This window comes from Parasteatoda tepidariorum, chromosome 5, assembly GCF_043381705.1.
Source record: "Parasteatoda tepidariorum isolate YZ-2023 chromosome 5, CAS_Ptep_4.0, whole genome shotgun sequence".
In the NCBI taxonomy this organism is placed as follows: domain Eukaryota; kingdom Metazoa; phylum Arthropoda; class Arachnida; order Araneae; family Theridiidae; genus Parasteatoda; species Parasteatoda tepidariorum.
In genome coordinates this window covers 29,380,356-29,392,705 of record NC_092208.1, presented here as the reverse complement: position 1 = coordinate 29,392,705, position 12,350 = coordinate 29,380,356, and the positions used below count along the sequence as shown (strand labels likewise).

At 27.4% G+C, this 12,350-nt stretch overlaps 1 long non-coding RNA gene across 1 annotated transcript in view; it reads right to left on the bottom strand.

Moving 5' to 3' along the window:
- The window catches only part of LOC139425585 (uncharacterized), a 174,972-nt gene that overhangs the window by 44,899 nt on the left and 117,723 nt on the right, over positions 1-12,350 (bottom strand). Inside the window, exon 2 of the long non-coding RNA XR_011636788.1 lies at positions 4,536-4,669. This is a non-coding gene — a long non-coding RNA (uncharacterized lncRNA). The remainder of the gene's footprint in view (positions 1-4,535; positions 4,670-12,350) is intronic.

Here is a 12,350-nt window from a genome sequence, read left to right as displayed (position 1 = left end):
GGGTACTACGTTTAATTCAGCTACCATGGACACTCCACAACGATGAAGCAAGATTCAGATGCATGAAAATCAGCATGGTTTGAACAGGTTATTTAGTAAAATAACAACATGATGCTTCCATATGAATTATGCTCTTTTTAAAAAGCATGTTCTTACATGAACAGTTTCATGATATCAACAAAAATAATTGGAATTCTAATGAAAAATCATAGATTTAAGACATAAGTGCTTTCTAAAATCACTTTTTTATAAGCCAAGTATAATATCACAAGTATCGATAAATGATAGGAAGTATTTATCGAATCACTGCAGCAAGTGTCAAAAAGGGACACGTGTTTACATAATCAATCGAAATATTTTAATTTAAATGTGAACGTAAAGTAATTAAATTAAGAGATTGTTTTAAAAATGCAAAACATGAACAGATATCGGTTTTATCAATTGTCAGTAGCGTATCAGTGCTCTAGCATACCAGTGTCTCTATGTTGTTGTAGCATATCAGTGTCTCTATGTTCTAGCATATCATTGTCTGTAGGTAGTTCTAGCGTATCAGTGTTGCAAGTGTCAGTAAATAGCAGCTAGTATCAACTATTCCATTGATGAAGTAACCTTTCTAAGACCCTTATCACAATTGAAAATATTTTTTAAGCTAATTTATTCCAATTACTTTCTATTTTACACTACAAGAACAATTTTGCTAAAATAATTCATTTTTATAAAGTTTTTTTCCCCACAATCACGAGAATTATCAAAAATAAATATTGTATTTAGTTTCAAACTATTTATTTTTCCAATAAATGGTTTATCGCCAAAGGCTTCCATATAGTAAAATCAAGGTCTGTGTTAAAAGAGTCACCAAAGCATTTTTATTTTATTTACCCCTAATATTGAACCCATTACTTTGTACTAAATCAAATAAAACGAAAATTTTCCCTAAAACACGATATGCCTTCTAGTCACAAATAGTAATGTCACTTATGCTCACAGATTTTGTCTCGCCAATTATGTTTAAGTGAAGTTGAAAGGGAGCCAGACCGCAGATATTCTCTTCCTATATAAACTTCCTCTATCCCGAGGAACATGAATCGCATAATTGATTAGTAAAATACTTTAGCTGCCGCCTGACGCTACCCTCTTAATTAAAAGTGCTAATGAGGTAGACCGATAAGATAATTAAGTGCCTTATCAGTCAGAAGTGTTCTTTTTCTTTAAAATTAACTCGAGAGTAACTTTTGAGCAATTGCTTATAAAATTTAAACGCCTCCCTGTCCTTTCTTTCAGCACGAAATATTTGATTTATGAAAAGTACTCATTTTGAGAAAGTTGAATTTTTTAGAGTTTCTTTCAATGTTATTAATTAAAAATAATTATTCAAAGTCTTTCAATATCTTTGATATTTTATGTTATTGAAATTTTTATAATTGACAAGCCTACTTAGACAAGTCTAAAATTATGAGTCAAATCAGTGGAAGTTTTAAGAAATAGTCAAATCTTTTCCATTAGAAAGTAAACTCTAAATTGTAATTTATAAAGGAGAAAGCACTACTGTATGCCTATGACTGCTAAAGGCGTTTTATTTCTATTATAATTAGTTCTTATTACATCTAAAACAACAGTACTCACTTAAGCCAGCAAAGCGAAGTAAATGGTGACTGGTGCACGTTAATTCTGTCGGGTCACAAAGTCCTCTATGTCTGCGTTACGAATTATGCCTCTCGGCGTACTCAATTGGAGATCATTCTCTGATTCAGGTCAAAGTTACGGTCTGCGGATGAATGCATATATGACTGTTTCCACATTATAAACAGCCTGTTACGTGTGTGTGACTGAAGTCGTATTCTTGACCATTGATCGCGCAACTGAAAAACATGAAAAGCAACCTCTTCCTTAATTTCACTTGGTTTGCCCAAACAGGCTTACCGATATTGGCAAGTGACATTAGAAACAACAAAAACTTAAGCTAGCTCAAAATTTCGAAAGGAAGTATCTATATAATAGTAATATCTTATCATATTATTAGTCAAAATTGCTTACAGCGTTACCTGGTTATAAATTGTGAAAACAGTTTTCAGATCCTGATTCAGGAACGATAGTTATTAGAAATTTAATTAAAATGTGCATCATTGATTAAGTATTTACCAGATATAAACCTTGTAAAAAAAATGTTTAAAACATGCATTTATTTGGTTGCGATTTACAAAAATGCAAAACGAGGAAACGATCTCAGGAAAAAAAAACTTATTAGACAGAGAAGAAAAATCTGATGAAATTATTGTACTGTATGGTAATGACATTTTGGATTAAAAAAATAACAACATAATTCAATAAAACCAAAATGATAACAAACAATTCTTTTGATATTTCGTTTAGATGGCGATAGTTTATAGAAATTTCTGGTTTTCAAAAATTATAATTTTTATTACCACACATTTTGTATAAAAAAAAGAACTGGAAATCAAGAAACTTAACAGTAAACTTAACAGAATAAACTGTATGTCGTACATGACAAAAAATTGCCAAGTTTTGCCATATTTACAAAATTTTATCACTTATTTGAAACTATTTTATTGTTAATTTTACAAACACCATTACCAAAGCACTTCTGTAAAAATTATTGACCTTTTTGGTGTTCCCATAGAGCAAGAAACACGGTATATTTTACCAATTTCTGGTAGTTTTGACCATACTTTTTTTTCTCAATATGCATGTAAGATGAGGCAGCAGCATATCCTCGTAATATATCTAGTATGTTTGAGAAGTTTCTAGTATATTAATCCATGCAGCCTCAATGCGACAAGTATCTTTAGTTATCTGGTATCTGATACCAAATTTATCTGGTATGTGGGCAGATATCAATAATGCTAGAACTGACCTTTTTGGGAGTACCTTTTCTAAAAACCCTACTCAGGATATCGCTTTGAAATTTTTAGGAAATATTTGAGAATATATCATTTGTATGCTGTGATAATGTTTCAGCGTTAACAGGAATACTTTTTAAATTATGAAAGATCTTTGTTCAAAAATGATGAAAATGCTTAAAAAAATTAAAAGTTCTCAGTTTATAATTTTTCAAAAACTCTTCAACCAAAGATATGTATTAACAGTTAGCAATATGTAAACATGTGAATGCAAATATTGTGTGACAAAAATGAAGCAATATCTTGTTTTGATTCTGCGAAAATTTGCATGGAATAAGGTGAGTTTTAGCAATATTGGAATATGCTTTACCAACTCTCTTTAACCTGTGAAAATAGAGTAAATTTAAGATGATTTAATTTTTTATTTTATTTCTTAAACTTGCATACTACATACAGTTTCCAACTTCTCTAGCTACTTCGAATAATGTTCACGACCCTATGTTGCTTTTTTTATTTTTGTTTTGTTCATTTTATTTTTGCTTATTCATTTTGTTTCCTTCATTTTTTTTTCTTCGCATTAACTATCACACTAATAGCATTTATTTTCTGCAAACACAGAAATCGAGTTAGTCGAACCAACAATACCTCTTGAAATTTTATTTTAGATGATTGGATCTCTATATTGAATTTCGAAAGATTTTGTTTTAGAAGAAGCGAAATTGAACTGATTGGCTATTTTGTTTCTTTTAAATGGTTTAGTATTTTTGTTTTTATAAAATAATTAGTTTTGCTGTTTGTATGTCTGCATGATCAATTCAGTAATTTTTTTCTCGAGTTTCATATGAAAAAAAAAACTATTTAATCATCTATATACCATACCATTTTTTTCATGTAAAATATCATATACCATATTATTTCATGCAAAAACTTTTAGGCATGAACAAAATATGGTATAATATTTGTAGACATATTTGAGAAATGCAATCATTCTACACTTAAGTTATTTTGGGAGTTATTTTATTAAGTTATTTTGCATTTACTTTAAAACAAACTGCAATAAAAAATTAAATTATAAGCAATATAATCAATATTTTAGGCACTTAATTTCAAAGCAGCTTTTTTTTCTTTTTAACCATCGTTGAACAGCCGACCCAATGTTTTAAGTTTGCGACTAATTTTGAACCCTATCCAAAATACAAGAAATTTTCTGGATCAAGCATTGGGAGAAACTTGCCGTCTAGGAGGGCTTTTTAATGAAACTAACCCGCATTTGAGTTACATGGAGAGAAAGACCACGGGAACCTCCAACGGTTAGCCTAACGGCAAGGTGACTCTAACCCACGATCCGTCTACCACTGAGGATATTTTCCGTCAGCACTGTGGTCGGTGCATGCCAGAGGCGGATTCGTATCGACCAGCCGTCGGTGGAATTCGTACCCGGTTTTCCTCATTGGAAGGCAAACTTTCTATTCCCTGAGTCAATGCTCATTGTAATTTTTTTATAATATTGCGTTAAACACAATTATGGAAGATTCAATATTTAACATATTTTTTACCTGGCGCTAAATTAATATTTCTACTTAAATCTACACTGTTAAAATTGAATTTAAGCAGTAATATGAATTTAGCCCCTGGTGAAAAATGAGTTAAATATTTCAATTATTCCAGATGTTTTACCTGGTACTGAGCCTGATTCAGAAAGGACCCTCGAATCGACAACCTGCTACTTTTAAAAATTCTTGAGCTGCATTCAATTTCAGAATTATCTCCGTCTTATGAAGCATGTGATGATGAAAGCTGTAAAACTTGCCCTATTATTAACAAAAAACATATAATTAAAAATAATGATTGCTTAAAATCTGTTTGTAAAATTTAAAATGTTAATTATTTAAGCTGCGTTTTTTGTAACATGAAATATGTTGGACAAACTAGTAACTCTCTTATTGTTAGAATTAATCAGCATCGTTCAGATATAAATAAAATTATACAAAAACCAGAATCGAATATAGAGCACGTGATTTTAGCAATTTTAAAATTAATATTTTAGATATAGTAAGAGATATCGATTTAAGACTACAAGTAGAAAATTACATGCTTTTCTACTAAACGATACCTTCCAACATACACAGATTAACTTTAATAACTCCTCCAACTTACTCACTTGTTCACATTAAAGATAAGCGTACAAATCGAGGAAAACGGAGATCAGGAAGTAATAAAACTCTCTTAATAGTAACAAATTAAATGAAATTTTTTTCTATCATAGAAAAAAGATTTTAATAAATATTATAATACTAAACCAACGAATGAATTTTTTCTCCCTTAAGGATATTTGTATATATAAGAGTCAAGATCTTTTTAATAACTTTTTCTTTAATTAATTTACACTTCAAAATTCTTTGTTCCGTTCTTGTTAAAGCTAAAATGAGTAGAATTTCACCAAATAAAAAAACAATTTCGATAATTTATATTTTGTTAATAACTTTTAAAATAGAAATAAAAAATGTTACCATTAAAATATTTTAGCATAATTTCAAGCTTCAATTATAATATATCTATTGATAGAATTATCTTTAATTATAATGAAATTAAAAAAATTTAGGGAAAACTAATATATCCGATTATGAATGTCACAGAGAAGAAGATAAATATTTTGAATTAGTTGATAAACATCATGCACATATTATTACTGGTAATTTATATATTATAGAAAAATTAGAACTTAGAAATTTAATGCTAAAAGGCACAGAATTTAAACCCATTTACCATAAATCAATTAATAAAGTTTTAGAATATTTTCTTAATGATCTCAATAATTTTTGCTTAAATATATCAAATAAATTTTTTTCACGTTTGGGTGTGTTAGCAGAATTGAAATGGACTGTTTATTATTACTTTAAAAACTTTTTTCAATAAGAAAGAAAATTTAGATAGCAGTAAAAATTCAAGATTTTTAAAATAAAATTTTTTAATCGGTAAACAACAATAAAATAATTTTGTAATTACCTCCATATACGAAGCTAACAATAATTATGCAATCTTCTGAATAAAATTCGATGGTGAACTTTAAAAAAGGAGTCACAAATAGTAAAAATTGTAATCTTAATAATCTAAATAATATCATTATCATTAAAAAAAGTTTATTATATTATTATTAAAAGTTATTAGTAGCTTTATATAAGAGGTTAAAATTTAAAATTAGTAATATACAATTTTCATACTTAATTATCAGTCCAAAATTTAAAAAAAATCCTAATAAATTTAGAACAATCACCTCCGGATCTCATACTTACCTTACTAAACCTGGCACCATTTTCTCTAACTACTGAAATTGTTAGCAATATTATTAGAAACAGGTTTTTCTCAGATTATCACGAATAATAAATTGATTTAAGATTTTGTTAAAAAAGTTATATTCCGTAATGAATTAATCGCGTTCCTTGCCAACGCTGCGACAATTTCAGCAAAAGCGTTTTCTCTATTCCCTCATCATTCATACCATCATATATCGCCAATATTCATATTTTGAAAAGTACAATGAAAATAAAGAATTAGAAAAATAAAAAAAATGAAGAAAATGAATTAAATGAAAAAAAAAGAAAAAGAAGCTTTCGGAAACGCAAACAATGCACACAAAGAAGATTTTGAGAAAAAGCGATAAGGTTAAGATTTTATAAAAATGTAATGTAAAAGCTCTAATTAAAGGCATATGTTACATTTTTTACGTTAATTTTCACGCATGCATGGTGAAGCTTAATTAGCGTTTGCGTTATTAGCGGGAAACCGAATCATAGCGTAAAAACTCTCTATTGTCAGCTTCATTTTGTCAATAAGGAAAAATTAATAGCTTTAAATCTTTTGTTTTTCTACGTATTAATTACAAATATCATCAATTTTTGAAAACTAATTAGTTGCCAGATTATTGCAAGATACAATGATCGATTACGAAACCACACATCGAAATCATATTCGAAGGGCTAGGCTTACTCAAAATAGAGATAAAAAAGTAGAATGCTAACATAAACAAATGTCACGTATCAATAGTCAATTATTATTGATAGCCACGATGATGCACTTGCACATATCCGATTGGTTTATAACGCTTTTTTTAGTTACGTAAAATATTATAATTCTAAAATATAAATTTTTGAGTGTTACAATTTAGGAAATTATTGCATTGACGGTTAGAAAAGCTGAAACCACACTTTTTGTTTTTATTTTTTTTAATGTGAGTTCCAAACCTATAAAAGGTAGCATCATAAAATTCTGAATACGCATATTTTAATAGTTTTACTTTAATTATTTCAAGAAAATTAATTAAGCATTTTTATTTTATTTAATTTATTTTTAACAAAAAAATAATTAAAAAAATAAAATTATGAAATTACAGATTTAGAAATTTTTGAACGTATTTAAACATTATTGTCAATAAATTGGAAGCATGATTTTTCAAAATTAATAAATGAACTTACAAGCATATTTTTTAAAACTTATATGGAAACATATATTTACAGAAACATAATTAATAGAAACATGTAGCTTTAAAAATAATTGAATATTATTTTTTTGAAAAATGTTTCACAATATTATTTTTGTATCATATAATTGCATATAAAAATTAAAACATGACATTCATTTATTGAAGAATTCCAACACTTTATTTTGTCCTTAAAATTTGCAATTGTTTTAAATTAACTCAAATGATTAAAGATAGTGATAATTTTTATCTAAGAAGAAATCAATATTTTTATCGAACAAGATAATTTACTTAACATGAAATTCTTATTTAAATTAATGCTTTAAATTTTGTATTTTAAAGTATATGGTATTTTCTAAAATACTAAATTAATATTTTATTTCTACGTGTTTGAAAATACACTAATCTTGCAATTTTGAAATTCAAATCGTAGGTGAAAATATTTAAGATACTTTCATAAATCGTTAATGAATACAAATAATTCTAGATTATTTAAAATATTCCATAATTCAAGAGATATTTTTCATTTTATGGCCTTTTGCTATTTTCTGAAACCTATTTTTAATAATCTTCAAAAATTTAAAGTAAACATCTTTAAGAATCCTATTTAATTTCTCTGAGAAAATGCATTTTAAAACATTTGCTGCATAATATTTGAACAATAAATAGAAAAATGAAACAAAGTATTCAATTATTATTTCATATTGAATAAAATATTCGTCTCAATAGAAATGAGATAAGCATAGCCGAAAATATTTGCATATTTTAAATAAATAATCACAAGAAACTGAAACGGTAGTATATTAATTGATTAAATACTCCATTAGATTCAAAAATATTCAAATTAAACATAGCAGTCGACTTTATCAACGGCTCAGAAGAAACAGGCACTCATTTTAAAAAAATTTTCCGACGCGATTGCGAAGAAGCAAAAATGATTTGAAAAAAAATAGAAAAAGAAAACTAAGTTGCCAACTAGAAATGTGAAAATAAAGGTGAGAAGCAGAACTGAAGGAACCACATGAGAACTAACTGAAGAAACCATATGAATGAGAAGAAATCACTGCAGCCGATATAGAAAAAATCTTTATTATCTTTTTTTATGGTTGGCAACACTATGTTTTTTATTTCAAATCATTTTTCACGTCTGGAAGGTCTAGAAGATGAACGCTCTTTTTTGAGCTTTTGAAAAATATCAGCTGTTGTTTCCAATTTCGATATTTTTGATCAACCAATGTACCTCCGCTCTTTCAATAAATTTCTTATTTTTATTTCATTTTCTCATTTTTCTCATTTAATCATTCAACTTTTACACGCGTATAATTAGTTATTTTTTTTTAAAAAATATACGTTTAAAATGTTTTAAAATAGCAAAAAATGCTTTATTAAATATTGCTTAGCTAAATTTTTTTTAGAATCTTTTAAATCCAATTCCAAAAAGATATTTTTTAAAAAAATATTTCATTATGGATGCACGTTGATATTTCATTCTAGCTTGAGGCTGCAGCGTTATTTGTTTACGCGAAGACATTTAGAAACCAACTAAGTTTTATCAGAGCGTAATCTAAATTTGAATATTAAATTCAATACACGAGAATCTGAGCTGTAACGCAAGAATTACTTATTGATCATACACAGCATCAGATTTGACACTAATGGTAAGATAACGACTTGGAGACTTCGGTTAATGACATTAAGTTGACTAATTTAGAATCAATATAGTTACATCTTTTGAATGAAAAGTGATTGGGTATTTTAAAATTCCTAATTAATTTACGAGAAATGTCTTGGAAAGGAAAACATTTAAGTTTACTTCTTTAACATTCGTTTTTAATGTATGTAACAAAAAGTCTTTGTTTTTCTATGGCAGTAATGATAAATGTATCAAAAGTAAAAAATAACATGCATAAAAGTAAAAAATAACATGTATAAGTAAAAATTTAAAATCTAAAGTGTAAACTTTTTTTTGTTAGCTCTACTTTTATTATTAGTTTTTTTATTACTTCTACTTTTTATTATTGTTAAAGAAATAAATTTTCGAGTTCTTTTTTTCCCATACGATTAACTTTAAATTTCAAGCATTGTTAATACTTTTGAAAAACAAGACAGATATTGATCAATATATATATATATTATTATTATAATAATAATAATAATATTTATATTTAAATAACATTTGATATCAAATCAAGTCCTTAAAAATTGCAACTTGATAGTATTTTAAAAATTTACAGTTTAATTCATAATATTCTTAATTCCTAAATAATTGAACATTCTGCTTCAAAGAAAAGAAATAATAAACTGTTTTTTTTAATACTTGAAAACATACATTTTTTTTGTAGCATTTAACTTTAAATTATTTCTAAGCTTTATTTGTGAATATTTTTACTTAAAATAATTTAAATAATTAGCGTAATCTTTATCACTTAGTTAGGTTCAATTAAAAGTGTACCTTAATTCATTCCCACTATATTTTTAATAACTTTTTGAAGTTTAGTACTTTAGATATCTTGTATATACAAAAACATATGTTACAATTTACGTTCCTAGCATCGAAAATTTTTTTTACAGGTCTTTAATATAAAGGGTCTTTTTAATGTAAAAAATAAATAAAATGTATGAGTGCAAGGATTGTAAAGTCTCTATAATTTATGCTCTTAAACTCTTTGATGCAAAAAAGGAAGAAAAAAAGCAGCTAACTTTTCATTTTAAACTGAAAATTGCAACAGATATGTGCGGAAAACAATTTGCAATTTTTTAGGTGTAAGAATAATTTAAATAAATCACTTTCTAAAATATTCTACGTCAAGTTACCTGCTCATTGCTGTGTAAAAAAGTAAATATTTTGTATTCCGTTGAGATTTTTTTAAAATGGCATGAAAAAATCTTGTTTACTTAAGAGAAAATGCGTAAAATATATACATCATAAATATGCATAACGTGAATTCGCTTAAACCTTAGCACCACAATACCGTGGTATAAACCAGATGTTAAGTCTTATTGAATCTCTTTTACTTTAATTTTAAGCGACACTAAGGAATAAATTACATAAACACGAAGCATTAGTTAGTAAAAATAATGTTTATGCTTTCCTTATTAAATTATATTTGTAAAAAACGCTTTATAAGAGGAATTTTTTAGATAGGAAATTTTGAACGAAATTCAAAGTTTTTTTGCTGGAAATGTTTTGATTCAGAGAAGTTCAATTAATTCATTTTAGACATTATACCTCAAGAAAATTTAATATTTACGTTTTTTGCTTCAAAACAGCAAGAAGATAAATTTTGTCGTCGAATTCGGCAATTTTGTAGAGTAGTAGATGCAACTGTAGAGATAGATTACGGTTCATGCCAAGCATACTTAGGCATAAGAAGCATACATAGACGTTATAATTAATAAATGTTAGAAAAATAGAAATAACTTCAATCTTTTCAGTGAGGCATAGTAATCGCTTTCATGGTGTCTGGGCACTTTCATGAATAGCAATTATCTTCTTTTTTATTTCCTTTTAATAATCAATTATTTAAATAGCTCCCACTAAAAAAATAACCCCCTAGCATTTTGCTGATTTCTTTTCAGGATGTTTGTACAATTTAGTCTTATTTCCTTAATGTTGCCCTTTTATAAAAGTCAACAAAATGTTTAAATGTATTATAAGTCAATGAGTATTGGGAGTGATAACATAAATGCATATTTTTTCGAGTGATTCCTAAGAGATAGAGATTTTTGGTGCGTGCATGGACCTTGAAACGCTATTTTCTATTTTATACTTAACTACACTTAATTTGCGACCACTAAGTCCGACACAATGGCATTTTAGAACAGCTCCCAGCAAACACAACNCAACCAATACCATGCCAATAAAATGCCGATATAAGACGGTCCGATGGCCGACAGTTGCCGATATCACCGACAACGGGCCGCAAAGTTACCGACCTAATGTGTTTGCTGGGCTCTCACGTTCTGGGGAATATGTCTATAGTTGTTTCACCAGCTCATTCATGGCAAATGAGGTGAACTCGGTGAGGAGAATCTGGTACGTTACTAAATTTTGCTAAAAAAAAGTAAAAATTACTGTTCATGTCAAACTCAGTTTTAAATTTTAAAAAAACAGTAACAATTTAAATAATATTAACGTCTCACTGATATCCGTTATGTGTTTTCATTGAAAAATTGGAGGAAAAGAACAAAAATCTTATTTTCTATACAAGTATCTTGCTTGAACGTGAATTAACTCGAGTGAGATTTTGTTTTTTAAATATTATAAAGCAGTCAATATGAATACAATAAAAGAGAAACGCATTGTGACAAAATCAACACATTATTCTAGGGTCATTACAGGGAAAGAGCTGGTCTAATGATAGCAATGCTTAAGAGATATTTATTTTTTTTATATTTCAGTTGCATGCATTTTGAGATTAAGGGAAAAATATCATGATAAATACATTTACGTTGTAGATTGACCCTTGAAATTAATTTATTTTTAAATTGTAATACACAATTGGGCAATTCAATTGCCATACTTGGTATTAATAAGACTTATTATTTATAAAACAGCTGATTTTATAACGTATTTAAATTAGAACGAGTTAGAAATATTTTCAAAAGACATTAAAAACTGAAGTTATTAAAAACAAGGTACAATGAATAATTCCATACTAAAAAAATTATAGTAAAATAACAGTTAGCATTCCATCCATTCTATTAACCATAAAGATTCTAGAAATATAAATTTTTTACTTTTAAGGTTTTGAAAAACCATGAGTGCAAAACTATATGGTTTTTTAGCAATTTACAACTAGAATGGTTTCAAAACCTTTAAAAATGAAATTTTACCTGATCTTAGAGATAATTTAGCAGTTTTCTGATGTTGCTATGCGCGAATTAAAGTTTTATATTCTAATAGTCCAGGGACACAAATTAGGAAGTTCAGGATACTGAAATTAAATTGAAGAGAATGGAAGAAATATTATGGTGTCCACGATGGGACTCGAACCCCCGTTCCAGAGATTGAC